At 40.3% G+C, this 20001-nt stretch overlaps 1 protein-coding gene across 22 annotated transcripts in view; it reads right to left on the bottom strand.

Moving 5' to 3' along the window:
* Nucleotides 1–20001, bottom strand: part of COA1 (cytochrome c oxidase assembly factor 1) — a 123881-nt gene that overhangs the window by 53270 nt on the left and 50610 nt on the right. The window contains exon 1 of one of the 22 annotated variants that reach the window (XM_085005931.1): nucleotides 14399–16212. The exons of the other annotated variants lie outside the window; for them this stretch is intronic. The gene's annotated coding sequence lies outside the window, so the exon portion shown is untranslated. Of the gene's footprint in view, nucleotides 1–14398; nucleotides 16213–20001 lie in introns of those variants that run through there. 22 annotated transcript variants of the gene reach the window in all.

The following is a 20001-nucleotide window of genomic DNA, read 5'->3' as shown; positions in this document are numbered from 1 at the left end:
GCAACCAAATAGTATTTAAAAGCTAAAGATAGGGGCGCTATATCCCTCCATGTGTTTTGAAGGTATCACTTAGGGCATCACTTCTGCTCTCATTCAAACTGATTTAAAATATTAATGAGAATTTTCCTATTTCAAATAAAATGGTGAACTAGGTTTTTTACACATCAATTGTCCCATTGAAAACTTAATAATCTATAAAAGTATTTTAAAACATCTTTTCAAAAGCAGCAAAAAATAGCAAGGCAGTAAAAAATGATCAAGTCAAGAGTTAAAGAGAATTTCAACAAATGGTGCAGTGAAAACTAAATATTTACATGCCAAAAAAAAAAAAAAGAGAGAAGCTGGACACTTACCTTATGCTATATACAAAAACTAACTATAAATGGATCAAAGACCTAAATGAAAGAGCTAAAACTATAAAACTCTTCAAAAACAACACAGGCAGAAAGCTCCATGACACTGAATCTGGCAATGATCTCTTGAATATGACATTAAAAACATAGGAAACCAAAGGGAAAAAACAGATAAACTGGACTACACTAAAATTTTAAACTTTTGTGTACAAAGGGACACCAGCAACAGAATAAAACGGCAACCCAAAGAAGTGGAGAAAATATTTGCAAATCACATGCCTGATAAAGAATCAGATCCAGAATATATGAATAACACCTAATACAAAAAAAATTAAGCAAATTCAAAAACGGGCTAAGGACTTGAACAGACATTTCTCCAAAGAAAATATACAACTAGTCATTAAGCACATGAAAAGATGCTCGACATCACTAATTACTGGGGAAATGCAAATCAAAATCACAACGAGATTCCACTTCACGCCCATTAAAATGGTTATTTAAAGAAAATTTTTTAAAAGAGGGAGTTTCCCTTGTGGCTTAGCAGTAACGAGCCCAGACTAGTATCCACGAGGACCCAGGTTCGATCCCTAGCTCTGATCAGTAGGTTAAGGATCCAGCATTGCCATGAGCTGTGGTGTAGGTCACAGAGGGGACTCAAATCTGGGGTTGCTATGGCTGTGGCGTATGCTGGTAGTTGCAGCTCCGATTTGACCCTTAGCCTAGAAACTTCCACATGCCACAGTTGTGGCCCTAAAAAAAAAACAGGAAGAAAATAGCAAGTGTTGATGAGGATGTAGAGAAACCGGAGCCCTTGTGCACCGCTGGTGGAAATGTAAAATGGTGCAGCTGCTGTGGAATACGAGTTATTCCTTAAAATATTAAAAACAGAATTACTACATGATCCAGCAATTCCACTCCTGGGTATATACCCAAAAGAAATAAAACCAAGGAGTCACACAGGTATTTGTACACCCATGTTCATAGCATCATTATACATAACAGCCAAAAAAGGGGATGTAATTCAAGTGTCCAATCACTAAATGGATAAACAAATATGGTATATAATACAAAGGAATATTACTCAGCCTTAAAAAGGAGTGAAATTCTGATACACGTTATAATATGAACCTTGAAGACATTATGCTAAGTGAAATAAACCAGACACAAAAAGACAACTATTACATGATTCTACCAATATAATAACTAGAATAGTCGAATTCACACACAGTAGAATAGTGGTTACCAGGGGCTGGGGTGAGTGGGGTAGGGAGGATACTGTTGAATGTTTCAGTTTTGGTTTGGGATGCTGAAAGAGTTCTGGGGATGGGCAGCAGTGATGTTTGCACAGCAATGTGAGTCCACCTAACGCCAGCGAACTGCATGCTTAAAAAGTTAAAATGATAAATCTTACGCATATTTTACAATTTTTTAAAGTGAAATGAGAATGAAAATTCAACATGGAAAACAAATTCTGAAGCCACATTTCCTCTAAAGGGTCCTTACTGACCTTGGAAAATTAGAACCTTTGTTTTGACTGACTCTCCTGGTGACCAATATAGAAATAAAACTGAGGGGTATCTAAGCTAAGACCCTCCTCACAATAAGCTATAATCTCAAAAGATTACATCCTTTTAAAAAAAACTTAATTATAGTTGATTACAATGTTGTGCCAATTTCTGCTCTACAGCAAAGTGACCCCATCATACATACATAAACATTTTTTTCTCATACCCTCTACCATCATGTTCTATCCCAAAGAGACGGGATCTATCCTCTGCGCTGTACAGCAGGACCTCGTTGCCTATCCATTCGCAATGTCACAGTTTGCATCTCTAACCCCAAACTCCCCATTCATCCCACTCTCCCCTCCCTCCCCCTTGGCAACCACAAGTCTGTTCTCTATGTCTGAGTCTGTTTCTGTTTTACAGACAGGTTCATTTGCGTCACATTTTAGCTTGCACGTATAAGTGATACCATACACTGATTGCATCTTCCTCTTCCTGACTTCTTTTAGTATGATAATCTCTAGCTGCAACTATCAAAGCGCTACATCCTTAAATGAGAATAACCTGAAGTATATTACAAGCTAGGAAATCAACAAATGCTGTAAATCAGGGCTTTTTCCCCCTCGAGAACCCGTTTACCAGCCTGTCCCTGGAAGGAACCATACAGGACAGAGAGACAAGATGATGAACTCATGAGAGTAAGAAATGTGAAGAATATGTGAGAAGGTCCAATATGTATTTATGGAGCTTAAAAGAAACTGAAGAAATTGAAGAACACGAGAAACCTCTAAGGAGATAACAGCTAAGATTTTTCCAGAACTAATGAAATCGTCAAATCATAGCTCTAAGAAGCCCAATGCATCCATTACAGGAATAAAAAGAAATCTGCAGTGAAATAAGACTAATCATTATATCATTATAGTAATTTATTTATTTAATTTTTTTTTTCTTTTTGCCTTTTCTAGGGCCGCTCCCGAGGCATGTGGAGATTCCCAGGATAGGAGGCTAGGGGTCTAATCAGAGCTGTAGCCGCTGGCCTATACCAGAGCCACAGCAACACAGGATCCGAGCCGTGTCTGCAAGCTACACCACAGCTCAAAGCAACACTGGATCCTTAACCCACTGAGCAAGGCCAGGGACCGAACCACAATCTCATGATTCCTAGTCGGATTTGTTAAGCACAGAGCCACGACAGGAACTCCAGTAACTTATTTATTTTTTAATCTATGAGTTCTTTTCTTTAAAAGTTATAAATTTTACCAGAATTCATGCAAGTGAGGGTTTATTTTCACTAATTTTCCCTAGAACACAAAGAAGCCTATACTTTCGATCTGCAAATTTAGAACACTGTCAGATCAAAAAAGTTTTCTTCTACTTTTCTTTTTTGCTTCAGTTAAATTTATTCTGATTTCTCCTTTAAAAATAAGACTTTTTTTTTTTTTTTGCTTTTTAGGGCGGCACTCATGGCAACACAGGATCCAAGTCGTGTCTGCAACCTATACCACAGCTCATGGCAACACTGGATCCGTAACCCACCGAGCAAGGCCAGCAATGGAGCCTAAATCCTCATGGATGCTAGTCAGATTCATTAACCGCTGAGCCCCAGCGGGAACTCCAGAAATAGCTTATTCATTAGTTATTTCTCCTCTCTCTGGGCTCAGTTATCTGTCATCTTCACCCGCATACTTCATTTCATGGACATCATTTTCTCCTTATTCCGGACAATCTCAGGTACTCACTATAGGATTAATTCCATTTTCTGAAATAGCAGCTCTGTTATTTACAATTGTCATTGCAGACATTTATCCTGCTATTGCATTTTCAGTTTTTTGGCTTGTTTTGCTTTTAGTCTTCTTTATTCCAGCTCCTTTTAAAATCTCAGTCTGATTTTTTATGACTTTTTGACTTCATAGAGGTCATTTTTGCTCTCCTGCTAAAAATAAAATCTTACATTTCTACAAATATCTTTTTTATACCATAATAAATCATACCAGAATTATTCTTGGGTGTTTCCTCACCATCTTTGGGTACCAGCTCCTTACAGATTTTAGTTTCCATAAAGATTATCTTTGCAAAAAGAAAATGTAACAATTTTTTAAATGACAGAGTATGAAGAACTTGAGTCCCAGAACTATCTATTGGGTGGTGAAATTTTGCTCACATCTTAATTTGGTCAGGTTTTATGTGTACAGGCTCATGTACAGAGGCCATGGCTCAATTTATAGAACTCGGCAGGCAGCACAATCATGCTGGACTGATTTGGGATCTTCTACCACTCTCTCTTCTCACGAGGAGAATTTACGACTCTACCATCAGGAACATGCTATAGTTTTTTGGGATTTTTTTGTTTGGTTTGTTTTTGGCCAACTCGTGGCAAATGGAGTTCCCGGGCCAGGGATCAGATCCGAGCTGTAGCTGTGACCTACGATGCAGCTGCAGCAATGCCAGAGCCTTAACCTACTGTGCAGACCAGGGATCCAACCAGTGTCCTGGCGCTCCAAAGACACTGCCAGTCCCACTGCGCCACAGCAGTGACTCCCGTAGCTTTTCTTTAAACGGAAAAAATAAATGCTAGGCTGAAACCCTAGGAGCAGAACTCTGTCAGGGTTCCTCTTAAAACCACCTCGACAGCCGAAGCACATCCCTGGAACACAACATCCTAGCAGTTTCCTTTCACTGTCTTCTGTACTGCCTGCTGGAAATTTGAGTCTATGAATGGATACACAAAGAATGATGCCGAAGGTAGATCTGGAGGAGTTGAGAGTGGGGTGGGGAGACAGAGGAATCTCTAGCTAACTGGCTTGTAATACGCCATGAAATACAAAATATGAAGAAAACAGTACATATTTCCAAAAGTCATCATAGTGGCACATCTCTCAAAAATATGAATACACAATGGAAATAGCACAAAGCCTCTTTCAAACTCCTTCCCCTCATCTAATTTCATTCTTCTGTTCTAGAAATCAAAGAGTAAACACACCACCAAGCCTTTCTCAGCCTGTTCCAATTTCAGCGTAGTAAGTAGTTAGTGGAAGTGCCTCTAAAACGAAGCAATGGTTGATGGCTACTTCACTCTCTGGTGCTGTTAAGGGACTATCTGTGTATTTCAATGGGAAGCTGAAAGAAAGCATGTCACACATAGGTAGCCTACAGTAATTACTTTTAATTAAGTAAAATTTTTAAAACAAAGAAACTGGAATTCTCTTGTGGCACAAGAGGTTAAGGCTCCAGAGTTGCCACTGCTACGGCACTGGCCCAGTCCCTGGCTGGGAATTTCCACATACTGGGGGCATAGCCAAAAAAAAAAAAAAGAAAAAAAAAAGGAAGAAATTAAGAAACTGGTATTTTAATCCATTTTAATCTCTGTGTTTGGACATAAAGTCATAAAATATCATGGTGACAGGCTTGGCTAATGCAGAAAGAGTGCAACAACTCCAATTCTTTCACAACAGGAAGATGAAGCTCAAGACTTATTATAATAACTATACACACTTTACAAGACCTATGACAATGACTCTTTATTTGGCTGCACCCACAGCGTGTGGAAATTCCCAGGCCAGGAATCAAACCTACACTACAGCAGTGACATCAGATCCTTAACACACTGAGCCACCAGGGAACTCCCGATAATGATTTTATCCATGGTGATGCAAACACCAATTTCTTCTCCGTATCACTTAAAAAGTCTGAAAGTAATCATTTTAATTTGAATATACATATATAACTTTTTATGTTATTTTCCATCATGGTCTATCCCAGGGGATTAGATATAGTTCTGTACCGTATACAGCTGTACAGTAGGATCTTGCTGTTTATCCATTCTAGATGTAACAGTTTGCATCTACTAACTCTAAACTTGCAGTTCATCCCACTCCCTCCCCCTTCCCCCTCGGCAACCACAAGTCTGTTCTCTAGGCCTGTGAATCTGTTTCCTGTTTTGTAGGTAGTTTCATTTGTGCCGTATTTTCAATTCCACATATAACTGATATGTGGTATTTGTCTCTTTCTAACTTCACCAGAGAAGTGGATGAGAATCTCCAAGTGCATCCATGTTGCTGCAAATGGCATTATTTCACTCTTTTTTATAGCTGAATAGTATTCCATTGTGTATATGCACCACATTTTCCTTCATCTGTTGATGGACATTCAGGTTGCTTTCATGTCTTGACTACTGTGAATAGTGCTGCAATGAACACAGGGGTTTATGTGTCTTTCTGAATTATAGTTTTGTCTGGATATATGCCCAGGAGTGGGACTGATGGATCATATGGTAGTTCTATCTTTAATTTTCTGAGGAACCTCCATACTGTTTTCCATAGTGGTTGTACCAACTTACATTCCCATCAACAGTGTAGGAGGGTTCCCTTTTCTCCCTCAGCACTTTCCAGCATTTCTTATCTGTAGACTTATTAATGACAGCCATTCTGACTGGTGTGAGGTGGGACTTCATTGTAGTTTTGATTTGTGCATCTCTAATAATTAGCCATGCTGAGCATTTTTTCAAGTGTCTGTTAGCCATCTGTATGTCTTCTTTGGAGAAATGTCTATTTATATCTTCTGCCCATTTTTTATTCGGGTTGTTTTTTGTTGCTGTTGAGTTATGTGTTGTTTGCATATTTTGGAAATTAAGCCCATGACAGTTGCTTCATTTGCAACTATTTTCTCCTATTCTGTAGGTTGTCTTTTTTTTTTCCCCTATAGTTTCCCGTGCTGTGCAGAAGCTTGTAAGTTTGATTAGGTTCCACTGGTTTATTTTTTTTTATTTTTATTGCTTTGGGAGACTGACCTAAGGTAACACTTGTATGGTTGATGTCAGAGAATGTTTTGCTTCTGTTCTCATCTAGGAGTTTTATGGTGTGATGTCTTATTTCTAAGTCTTCAAGCCATTTTGAGTTTATTTTTGCACATGGTGTGAGGGTGTGTTTCACTGATTTACATGCAGCTGTCCAGTTTTCCCAGCACCACTTGCAGAAGAGACTTTTTCCCATTTTATATTCTTGCCTCCTCTGTCAAAGATTAATCGACCGTAGGTGTCTGGGTTTATTCCTGATCTCTCTATTCTGTTCCATTGGCCTGTATGTCTATACGACACGGTTTTGATTACTGGAGCTTTGTAATATTGCCTTAAGTCTGAGAGAATTATGCCTCCTTTTTTCCCCTCAGGATTCCTCTGACCATTCTGGGTCTTAAGATCCCGTATGAATTTTCAGGTTATTGGTTCCAGTTCATGAAGAATGTCATGGATATTTGATAGGGAGTATGGTCATTTTAACAAAATTAACTCTTCTAATCCAGAAGCACGAGATCTCTTTCCATTTCTTTGCATCCTCTTTAATTTTCTTTATTAACGTTTTATGGTTCTCAGTGTATAAGTTTTTCGCCTCCTCAGTCAGGTTTACTCCTAGCTTGGGTTGTTTTCTTTTGGGGGGTGTGCAATTTTAAAAGGTATCTTTTTTATACTCCTTTTCTAATACTTCATTGTTAGTACACAGAAATGCAACCAACTTCAGCATGTCAATCTTGTATCCTGCTTCTCTGCTGAATGTAACAGAGTGGGTAGTTTTTGTGCAGAGTTCTTAGGATTTTCGATATAATACGGTATCATCTCATCTGCATACAGTGACAATTTTACCTCTTCTCTTCCAACGTGGATACCTTTTTTCCTTCTGCCTGTCTCACCGCTGTGGCCAGGACTCCCGACACCATGTTGAATGAAAGCGGTAAGAGTGGGCATCCTCGTTTCGTTCTAGATTTAAGCAGGAAGGCTTTCAGCTTTTCTCTGTTGAGTATTATATTGGCTGTGGGTCCGCCATAAAACACAGCTTTTATTGTGTTGAGATACGGTCCCCCATCTTTCATAAGAGTTTTTATCATAAACGCATGTTTGATTTTGTCAAATGCTTTTTTTTTCATCTATTGAGATGATCATGTGGTCTTAGACTTTTCTTTTGTTAAAGTGGTGTATTACACTGATTGAATTGCATACGCTGAGCCATCCTTGTGAACCTGGGATGAATCCTGCTTGGTCAGAGTGTATGATCTTTATTATGTGTTGTTGGATTCAGTTGGCTAAAATTTTGTTGAGAATTTTTGCATCTATATCAATCAAAGATATTGGCCTATAATTTTCTTTTTTGGTAGACTCTTTGTCTGGTTTTGGTATTAGGGTGATGGTGGCTTCAGAGAATATCTTTCCATTATTAATTCCAGTCATTACTGCTACATCACAAATTACACCAGATGTAATGGCTTAAAAAACAATTTTATCATATATGAAGTCTGTGGGTCAGGAATCTGGACAGGGCACAAAGGTAATGTACAATGTCTGAGGCTACAACTAAGAAGACTCAACAACCGGGGATGTCTCAATGGCTGGGACTTCGAGTCATCTAGGAAAATCTTCATTTACCTGTCTGTTGATGCTACTGTCATGCAGAATCTCAATTATAGCTGTCAACTGGAGCACACACACATGGCCTCTCGGGTCCTAGGCTTTCTTTACAGCATGGCAGCTTCAACACAGCAGGACATCTTATAGGCAGCACAGGGATCCAAGTGCCAGGGCCCCCAGAAAAGCAGGTGGAGCTTAAATCGCCTTTCCAGACCTAGCCTCAGACATCACTCAGCATTTCTGCCATATTCCGTAACTCATCACAAGCCCGAGCAGGAGAGAAGCCATTCCCCTCAATGGAGGATTGTACGGTCACAGACTATAAAGAGCAGGGACTTGGAAGTGCAGCCACTTTTGAAAAAACAATATACCACCCATCGTAGCAGAGGCTCACAGGACAGGTTCTTAACTATCGCACTCAACTGCTAGCCCAAAAAGGGGCCCTCTTCGTAATGTTTGACAGCCAAGCTCTTGACCTAGTTCAGAAGTTTTAGTGCAACATGCCACGCCAGTCAGAATCTAGAGTGCGCAAGGGGAGAAAGGGTTCTAAGAAACTTCTTTAGGCGCTGTTCCCATCATATTCACCCCCCTCTGGAGGCCATCAGGGAAGGCAGAGAACTCTCTACACCACCAAGAAAAACAGTGTCTCTTATAATCCCTCCACCATTACAGTTCCCAGTGGTGCCCAGTTCCATCATAAAAATCAATTCGAGTGTTCCTGAAAAAGAGAAAGGGATGCCCCCTGGACATCCGACTCTCACAGGCAGTCTGCTGCCTCACAGGTGGTCTGGTCTCACTCTCTGTGGTCTGCTCTCTATCATCTGGTGTCCAATGTTAGGCAGACTTAACCCAAATCAGATTTTGATTTCTGAGGTCTCATTAAAACATCCACAATACAAGATCCATAATATTTACAAACAAATCAACAAACAGTTCATATTCAAATGAGACTCTAAGAGCAAGTTTCCAAAACCTTTTCTTTGGGAGTAGAGGAGTTGGAGGAGCCATTCAAAGCAATTTTTTTTTTTTTTTTTTTTTTTGCTTCTTAGGGCTGCATCCATGGCACATGGAAGTTCCCAGGCTAGGAGGTGAATCAGAGCTACAGCTGCTGTCCTTCACCACAACCACAGCAACACAGGATCCCAGCAGCATCTTCGACCTACACCACAGCTCAAGGCAATGCCAGATCTTTAATCCACTGAGCAAGGCCAGAGGTCGAATCTGCATCCTCATGGATCCTAGCTGGGTTTTTTAACTGCTGAGCCACGAAAGGAACTCCTCGATTTTTATATCACCTTATATCACATGTACTTAATCAAAGCTTACCACTGACTCCTCCGCCAATTTCAAGAGGTCTGGAAAAACTGGAGCGGAATTGAGAGACTGGAAAATCAGACTATTTAGAGACTTTCAGACTTTAAACCTTCCTGAATTAGATCCCTGGAACAAAGGCAGCAAAACAAAAGGTGTAAACTGTCTCAGTGAACTGAAGACCCACCCTTCATTAGCTGCAGAGGAAGAAGGATGTTCTAAAGTGACACAGTTATTATTTAGGCTGTAAACAAATACCTCTCCATTAACAGTTCCTCCTAACACTCTCCTGAAAAACCTTGGAGTTTAATTTTATTAAATCCAGGTTTTTGCTGATGTTAAAAATAATAAAACTATCATCTTAAAATTCTGGTTGATACAAAGTGAAAAATCAAGAATGTCTTCCTTCTCTTTTGGTTTATGCACTAGGTGAAGGCATGAAAACAGTCAGCTACGATGCATTTGCGGTTTATTTACAGAAAAACATTCTGGCTAAATTAGCCTAACTCATTAAATGTCACTTATTTGGAAAGACTGGTGCAGTAGTAATTTTAAAAAACAAAAACTGCTTTACCAGTTTAACTTTACTTCAAGAGTTCAAGTCAAACTTTCATTAAAAAAAAATTTTCAGTAACACAAACAACTTGAGCTGGACTATTAAAATAACCAAAGAGTAGAGAACACATTTAATGAATAAACTCCCCTGTTAACACTTTGTCTACGTGGATTTTTCCAGAGGTACTGCGTGCAAAGCCTACTGAGGCTGGCTTTGTTTCTTTCAATACATTAGAGAAGGGAAAAAGGTAGGGAGGGCAATGTGACAATCACACTTAATCCACACCAGACTGCCATATGTCACTTTGTGTCCTTTGCTGGCTCATTGATTATTCATGAATTCACTACCTGAAAAGTGCTATATTTATCTTTAAGGCCACAAAGCTGTCAATTCAGTTCCAAGTATGCCTGCCTTTGTTTTCAATGAAATGCACAGAGAAACTTCAGAGAAAAAGGCCTTGTGTTTATGACACTGCCCTATGCTATAAAACAGGCATTTAAAAAATTGATGGAATATGGGTGAATTTCAATGTTGCTACCGGCCTGAGCCTTATTATTATTTTTAAATGACTGACATCAAAAGAAAAATGAAGCCGTCTAGGCTTTTAGAGCTTTTAGCCTCTAAGGATTTCCAGAGAGGCCCTAAATCCTACTCCCTCCTGTATTTTGTAATCAATGGTCTTACTGTTTCCATTTCTTTTCTTCTTTTACACCTATTTGTTTCTGCCAAGTATCCTCTGCTATTATGTTACCTGCCCAAAGCTACCTGAGTTCCAACCACTGCTTCCCTGGATGCATTACATCAGCTCCAGCTTAGAATATGCCTGAAACTTTCCTTTTCCCACATACAGTCACTGCCTGGAAGGATTCCACGGGTCATTCCAATTCCAACTTGTTTGTCAGCACCTAGAGAAGACATACTTTTAGAAAGTCAAAGAGACATGCAGCTTTCATCACTGACTACCAGATAGGAAGAGAGGAAAACAAACTTGCCCAGAGACACTTTAAATGCTTCCCTGAAGGCTTCAAGCTTAAAACTACCACCACAAATCCATCAAACCTGTCCTGAGAGAGAAAGAGGAGAGGGAGAAAATAGATTAAAAATACACCTGCATCCTAAAAATCCTTTGAATAGCTTGAAGGATAAAAAAAAAAAAAAAAAAAAAAAAAAAAAAAAAAAAAAAAAAAAAAAATGAAATCTACACTCCAAATTACTGTCATTTTAAAGTTTTAGAATAATAAAGCCAAAACTGTAAATTTAATTTAACTTCCCCTAGATATGCTCAACAATCATTTTGACATGAAAGTTCAAACATGCGATAAAGGTTCTTTAACATTTAATGACTGAGAGTAAAGACCAAATTCAATATAAAACAGCACTTGATAAATAATCCCAACATACCATTCATTCTTTCACATCTCATTTCAATTAACCGTTTTTAGGATCACAAAACCTGCAAGTCTCTTTAGCATTTCAGAATGTGCTACCCCCAAGGACTCCAGGGCCACAGCCACGAGTCAACGCTTCTACATACATGCTGTCAAGGGGACCACTAACATAGAAAAGTCAGACAATATGAAACAACAAAAAAATACGTTTCAAAGGAACAAGATAAACACACACAAAAACAGCTAAACGAAGAGGAGACAGGAAAAGAATTAAGAGGGATGACAGTAAAGACGATCCAAGGTCTTGGATAAAGAATGTGGAGGCAGAGACTGAGAAGTCACAAGACGCGTTTGCCAGGGAGCCAAGAGATTTAAAGAACAAGCAAAGACGAACAGCCAATATCCGACATGAACAATACAGCAGAAGGAATCAACAGCAAGACAACTTGAGACAGAAGAACAAATAAGTGAGGTCGAAGATAGAGGGGTGGAAATCACTGCCACAGAAACGAATAAAGAAAAAAGAAAGAGCTGAAGAGAGTCTAAGAGACAACATCCAACACAACGACATTCACATCATAGGAGCCCCAGGAGAAGAGAGAAGGGGCCAAAGAAAACAGTTGAAGAGATTATTATTATTATTATTGTTTATTCCATCAAGATGTGGTACAGGAGTTCCTGTTGTGGCTCAGCAGGTTAAGAACCCAACTAGGATCCATGAGGATGCAGGTTCCATTCTTGACCTGGCTCAGTGGGTTAAGGATCTGGCATTGCTGCAAGCTGTGGTGTAGGTTGCAGATGCAACTCAGATCTGGAGTTGCTATGGCTGTGGCGTAGGCCAGCAGCTACAACTCCAATTTGACCCCTAGCCCAGAAACCTCCATATGCCACAGGAGCAACCCTAAAAAAAAAAAAAAAAAAAAAAAAGAGGGGAAAAAAAAGATGTGGTGCATCTATACAATGGATTATTATTCAGCCATAAAAGGGAGTGAAATAATGCCATTTGCCATTCACGGCAACATGGATGGACCTAGACATTATCATACTATGTGAAGTCAGTCAGACAAAGACAAGTATCACATGTGATCCCTAACATGTAGGATCTAACAAAAATGATATATTGGGAGGGGGGATAAATTAGTCAGTTGGAATCAACATATACATATCACACACTACCTTCTATGAAATAGATGGGAAACAAGGACCTACTGCATAGCAAAGAGAAATTTACACAGTACTACCTAATAACCTACATGGGGAAGAATCTGAAAAGGAACAGATGTATGTATATGTATAACTGATTTACTTTGCTGTTTGCTTGAAATTAACACAACTTTTTAAGTCAACTATACAACAATGAAATTCACCAAAAAAAAAAAAAAAAAAATGTGATTAAGACCTGTACCTCCTTTAACAGGAAAATGAGGCAGAGAGCGCCTTAATAGTTCAGAACTCCACCATGACCTAAGACTAACTCATCAAATTCCTAACATGATTAACATATGAGATCAATGTTCACATCTAAGAAAGCAAAAGAGAAAAAGATTCAGATACAGCTTGAATGCTTTCATTTTAAAAAAATTGCAAAGATTTATTTATGTTAGTGCCTAATTGTTTTATAGGATTATCTACCCCCAGAAGCCCTGTTTGTTCTTCAAATGCACCATTACTTGTTCAGCCTTCCAGGATAGAAACCTGCGCCTCTTCTGTCACCCTGCTTTCAAGAGTCAGGATTAAATGTAACTTCACATAACCACAAACCACATATAATAGCAAAAATAGACAATGAGACAAAGCAAACAGCTTATACAAGATAGAAAGTAACTGCAGCCTCACAAAAAAAGAAGCCCAGATGTAGTCAGTCTAGTTCAAAGAGTTGGGCTCTTTCCCTCTTACTGATATGCCATTCTCAACACGTGCCCTCCCCTTCAAGGTCAGAGATGGCTGCCTGAGCACCTGCTGTCACATGCTCATAACAGCCAACAGGAAAGAGGGGAAGCACTGTCTGTAAGTTGCATACTTCTACCTTTACCGCACTAGGCTGAATTTAGTGATATGGTCACATCTAGCTACAAAAAAACCTTGAAATTGTAATCTTTCCTTCGAGCAACAATATGTCCAACTGAAAATTAGGGTGGTTATACAAAAGAAGCTTGCGGGATTTCCACATCAGAATCTCCAGGGTACTTCTTACTCCACATACCCATTCCTCGCAGTTCTTTTTATTATTAGCCAAGTCGAGCCTCTGGGCACAGCTGTAATTCACCTCACCATCATCTCTGCCTGATCTATACCATCCTACGGATCTCCTTGAGCCAGGTGGAAATTAGCTATTCCATTTGGCCATAAAAACTAAAGCACAATACTAACTGGCATATGCGTAGAAAGAGTCATCTGAGTAGGAGGCACCATCACTTGTCCTATATGTAGTTTTATCAATTATATCTCAAGAAGGCTGGGAAAAAATAACTGGCTGTTTAAAGCAAACGTAATAATAACGTATGTGGGTTTACAGCATGAAGAAGTAAAACATGACAAAACAGCACAGGATGGGGTAGAGAATGAAAGCATATGCTGCTGTAAAGTATGTGACGTAATGAAGTTAGATGTAGACTCTACACCCTAGAGTCACTGCTAAAAACAAAAAGCACAGCTAATAAGCCAATAATGGTGAAAAGCAGAAACACATACACACACCAAAAAAACCCTCTATTAATCCAAAAGAAAGCAGGGAAACATGAAGAAAGAACAAAGACGGATAGGACCCACAGAAAACAGAGAGCAAGACGGCGGCTTCGAACTTGATCATACATAAATTGTCTAACACTGTGCTTAAAAGGTTGAGCTTATCAGAGTGGATAAAAGAAAAAAAGCAAGACTCAACGATATACCACCTGCCAGAATCAGACAGCCAATGACGCTGAGTAACGTCCCTGGGGTCCACCAAAGTATAGGATATCCTCTTCCCTGTGCCTGGGAAATGACTGGACAGGGCAAGGAGGGCCCAGAAAAGTCCTCACTCCACAGTGGGCTGAGAACATGTGCACCAATTAAAAAATTGCCCTGCCAGGGAAAGAACAAATGCAGAAAGTCAGAATTACAGATTTTGCCTTTCTGGTAGCCTTAACATATAATGTTCTAAAAAGGACAGAAACTTTGGGTGAATTCAAGCCTCCCAGACACATAAAGAATAACATTAATTTAAAAAGGCAGGGGGAGTCAGTTGTCCTGATTTGTATCACACTGACCCACTTGGGTGTCTGCAAAATTAAGTCCCCAAAACCAGTTAATTCTACAACAGTCACTGAACAGTAAGAAAAAACCAGGTGTTCACAGGCAAGGATTACATCATTTGCAGGAGCTAATATATGTTGGCCACGTCTTGGCAAGTCAGGCTGTCAAACATGCACTTTAGCCTGCTAAGCAAGTCAGCCCAATAAGCTAAGTAACCAGACAACGGCCTGGCATTGTCCTCCCCCGGCAGGTAAAGAAGATCTATGTTTGTTTCACTTAGTCTCTTTCATAACAATAAGAAGCCATGAGCAGCTACATTTGTAGCAGTATAGTTTCCCTGATAAGCAATCCAAGGTCACAAAAAAATTTCTTGCAAGTTAGGGCAGGGCAATTTGGAGTCCTAGAGCAGCACCCAACCTGAAATTCCTGGAAAGCAGCAGGCAACAGCAGGGCAGTTTCAAAATGTTATGTAGCCTCTTAATATGGCCTGTGGTTTGTAAAGCCAGTGAGCAAATACGAAGGAGGTATGTCCTAGGGATAGTCAGAGCGACTGAGTGGACAGTCTTAGAGTGGGGTGTTTTACCCAAGGATCCAGATGAGAAACATGGAGCCAGAATTCAAAAGGGAAATCAAGGCAGCCAATGAAATAATCAGGTGATGAGGGAATCAGGAAAGTCAGGTGGGTGACTCAGAGGAGCAGTATAAATGCCTGTATTCATTTTCTATGGCTACTATAACATATTACCACAAACAACATGAACTCATTATCTTACAGCTGTCGTAATCAGAAGTCTAACACACAGCTCACTGGGCTACGATAAAGGCGTGAGGAGGACACATCTGCTCCGAGCGCTCTGGGGGAGAATTTGTTTACTGCCTTTCCCATCTGGTGGAGGTCGTCCGCTCTCCCTGACGCGTGGCGCCATCCAGACATCCTCGAAGCCAGCAGCAGCAGGCCTGGTCCTTCTCACACGGCTCTCTCTGCTTCTCTCTTCCACGTTTAGGGACCCCCGTGATTTAACTGGGATCATCAAATTAATCCCAGATCATCTCCATATTTCAAGGTCAGCTGAACAGCATTCTTAACTCCCCTTTACCATGTAACCCAACATAAAATGGAAAAGTTCATCTAAGCTACCTTCTAGAGTCAAAACACTACACTGTAACAGAGGAAAAGGAAGAAGAGAACAGACTTTATTCTCCTTAAATTTAAAATCGGGGCTTAGCATTTCATTTTCCCACCAGAATGGAGAATAGAAAAACAGACTTTGAGGCAAAAAAAAAAAAAAAAAAAAAAAAAAACGGTACCTTGAAAACACTATGTGGAAAAATCTGACTCTCTGTAGCATTATCTATTATTTAAATTTTTGAATAGTACACGTAAATTTAAAACGCCAACAGATGACATATGTTGATGATTCTAAGAATTCAAACATGTCAAACGGTGAGTGCGTAAAACAAAACTATATGGAGCCAATATTTTAAGGACATTGTAGCTGTAAAGAGGAATATTTACAGAGGGATCATGGGATGGAAGATGTGGTTCTGGTAACAATGAATTAAACATTTGGAAAACTGAGCCCTAATCCCCGTAACCTCTAAAGGCCTAAGCTTGCACACTAGTAAAAGAACAAGATTCTAATATTTGAGAGGGTGACAGCTAGTTATTTTTCACATTTACTGATGGCACATATTCAGAAGCAAGCAGATACTGTCAAATGAAAGCCTTATGATGGATAAGGGAATAATTTTGCTATAATTTTATTTTTATGTTAGATAGTATTGTCAAATATCTCAACATGCTACTGGAAAACCCTGTAAATTACTTTTTTGTTTAACAGTAAACTTTATTTTTAGAGCAATTTTCAGATCACAGGACAATTGAGCAGAAAGTGCAGAGAGCTCTCATCCATCCCCAGCCCCCATACAAACAGCCTCCCCTACTATCAATATCCTGCACCAGAGTGGGACATTATTACAATCAATAAACCTACAGTGACACTTCACTGTCATCTAAAGTCCATAGTTTCCATTAGGGTTCACTCGTGGCATTAACATTCTTCTATGGGCTTGGACAAATGCGTAACACATGAATCTACCATTACAGCATCACAGAGAACAGCGGCACAGCCCCAGAAGTCCTCTGGATTTTGCCTATTCGCCCCTCCCTCCCCGCCAAACCCTGACAACCACTGATCTTTTTACTTAAATCACCTTCTTTCTTAAAAACCAAAGGCTTACCTCGGACAAAGCAGACGAGAAGCAGGAAAACTGATCATACGGCCACTCAACATTCTCAGCGGTCTTTACTCACTGTCACACATCACAGAGCAGCAAACTGACATGAGAATGAAAATATTTCACCCAAGAAACTTAATGTTACTAAGTTACTGATACATTAACTATAACAATATTCTGATACTGTACTCATCTAAATTTCAAAGAATTTTAGAGAATGTGGAAACAATGTGATTATTTGAAAGCAAGCAAGTAGTAGTTTTGTCCTTGCCATTTTTTTCTCCATCGGTCCTTAATATTTGTGATGTTATTCTCAATTAGAGCAATTTTTCAACAGATGCTAAAAGTGTAGCTAAAATAAGAGAAACTGGTATTTCCTGTTCCTAAAAACAATAAAACGCTTCACCGTGATGCCCGACCAGCTTTTGCTTTCCAGCTTCCTGAAAAGAAATGAAAAATTCAGTTCACTGCACTGTTCATTCTATAGATCCAGCTTTTGTTAGTACTATTTTTTAACAGCAATGGTCAAAATCTTGGAAATTAAGCTGCCAAAAAGCAGAAGCTGGCCATTTAGATCTACTCAACATATTTTCCAGTTTAGAAAAACCACGGGGAGCACTCCTCAGAGCTCTCCCCTGACTCAAGCCTGGCCTGTGGCTGTTTTGCAAGCCCTAACCCTAGACTCAGACCTACAATCAGGCAGGTCCTGGCTAACCAGGTGAGGCCCTGTCACCTACAGCACGTTTCCACTTGCCAAGACAGCTCATTTCCAGTCCTGCAGGTGAAGAGCTAAGGAGACAGAAGGCCGAAAAGACGTGGTCTCTTACGTGTCTTCAACTACAATGCACGGCCAGGCCAATTTTCAGATGACAAGCTGCCATCTTGGATTTTCAAGCAACTTTCTACGTACCAAGTATCATGGCTGGGACCACTGAGGTTTACCACACAACCTGAAGCCAGTACACTTTGATATGAAATCTGTTGTTCGAGGCAGGCGGCAGAAGATCCTTTAAAAAATCAAATCTTCCCTCGTAGAGGGGACAGAAGGGATGGGAGGCACCAGTGTGGCATCTGGATGCCAGCAATGCTGGTTTCTTGGCCGGGTGCTCCTTACACGACGCTGCAGGTGTGCAAGGCACATTTCAGTATTCACACAGTACTTCAGAAACAAGCTCCAACCAAAGCAAAATCAAACATTCACCCGGAGGAAAAAAGAGTAATGGGTACGAAAAGGCAAAGCCACAGAAACTCAAAAGGCCAGTGAACTCTGAAGAGAGGCCCCACCCCTCTCGAACTCCGGCACCCTCTCCCTACACCCTTGGCAACATTTATCCTCCCCAATTACTCAACCTTTTCTCAGACATTCCTGCGTGGGACACAACCCTTGCTGCACATACAATCTCTTGGGAGTTTAAAAAAAAAAAAAAAAAATTACCTAAGCCTGAGCTCCACCTCAGACTATCTGAGTCAGATTCTCGAGGGACTGGGACCCAGGAAATCGTGTGTTTACAAGCCCTCCCTAGTGATTTAAAAGTGCAGTCAGGGTTCAAAGCCACTGCCAAGTGAAACCTGGCTCTCCTGCAGCCCTCTTCAATCCATCTTTATCCTCACACACTTTTTCCCACTAGGCTGGAGACAGGGTAGATGTTCTTATTTCTTGCTGCCACATCCAAACTGCTGTACCACCTGCTCCCTTTATAAAACTCTAGCTTTCCATCTCACGTTATCAGACCACGTCACCCCTAATTCTCCTGTCGCAGTTATCAAAATGACACCCCCCAACTTCATTCTTTAAAGATTTAGGTCCTGGCTGTGACACTCTCTTCAATACTGTTCTTATCAAAATGCATGATCATTTAAGAAATAAAAAAGTACCTCGAGACAAAAGCCAATGGGGGAAAAAAAAATACCTAAACTTAAAGGATGCAGCAAAAGCAGTTTTCAGAGGGAAGTTCATCAAAGGCATGAATGTTTACATTAAGAAACAAGAAAAATCTCAAGTGAACAACCGAACATCACAGCTCAAGGTACTAGAAAAGGAAGACGAAATGAAGCCCAGAGTGTCTAGAAGGAAAGAAAGAAAGATCAGGGCAGAAATAAAGAAAGACTAAAAAGGCCATGGAAAATATCGATGGTTCTTGAAAAGATAAAGAAAACTGACAAACTTTCAGCTAGGCTTACCAAGAAAAAGAAGAAGAAATAACACCAGAAACGAAAGAAGAAATGCTGCTACCGATGCCGCGGAAACATAAAGGGTCGTAAGAGGCTGCTGTGAACAGTCATATACCGACGAGTCTGACAACCTAGAAGAAGTGGATAAATTCCTAGAAACGAAATGCGAATGACTTCAGTGTCTGCACAGACGGCCCTGACATCCTCGCCTCTCAGAAGCCGGTTCCTCACTTGAGCGGCTACTCATTCCCAGTCGTGGCCTGGAACTTGTCATTACCAATACCTTGCCCCCTCCACCATCTCCATTGCCAGCAGGCTACTCTCCCTCCAGCCACCCCCTTTTTTTTTCAACTCACTTCCTCAAATATCTTTACTCCAGTGTTTTAAACCCCAGTTCTACAATCCCTTGATCCTACCCCCTTTTCACTGTCCTTCACCCAACCTAGAGCCCATGGTCCATCATTACGAGCCTCCTCTTTTAAACCCTCCCAGAACTATCTTGCCCCCCTTCTTCTATAACAACACCAGACAAACCCCAATCCCAGATAAACCCGACCCCTACCTTACCTGCACAGGTACACTTTCTAACTCTGCTGGCTGACCCCACTATGCCCGTGGCCACTGACTCCAACTCCAATGGTCAAAGACCATTTCTCTAGCCTCCTGAATGAGCAGCCCACCCCTTCTCCTCTCTTCTCACTTCTCTGTCTCCTTCCCCTTCTAGGGCTCAGAATATGACCTCGCTTCCTAATTCACTGAGAAAATGCGAGCAATCAGAATCTTATCAGGCGACCTGCATTTGTGCCAAAGTACTCTTGCCTTCCCTCTGCCACTAAGGAAGAAGGGCCTGTGC

Source organism: Sus scrofa, chromosome 18 (assembly GCF_054392235.1).
Source record: "Sus scrofa isolate SSC_HxYL_T2T_F1_AM1 chromosome 18, Sscrofa_HxYL_maternal_Yorkshire_Landrace_v2.0, whole genome shotgun sequence".
NCBI lineage: Eukaryota > Metazoa > Chordata > Mammalia > Artiodactyla > Suidae > Sus > Sus scrofa.
The sequence above is the reverse complement of the archived record's forward strand: the minus strand, read 5'-3'. Positions and strand labels throughout refer to the sequence as shown.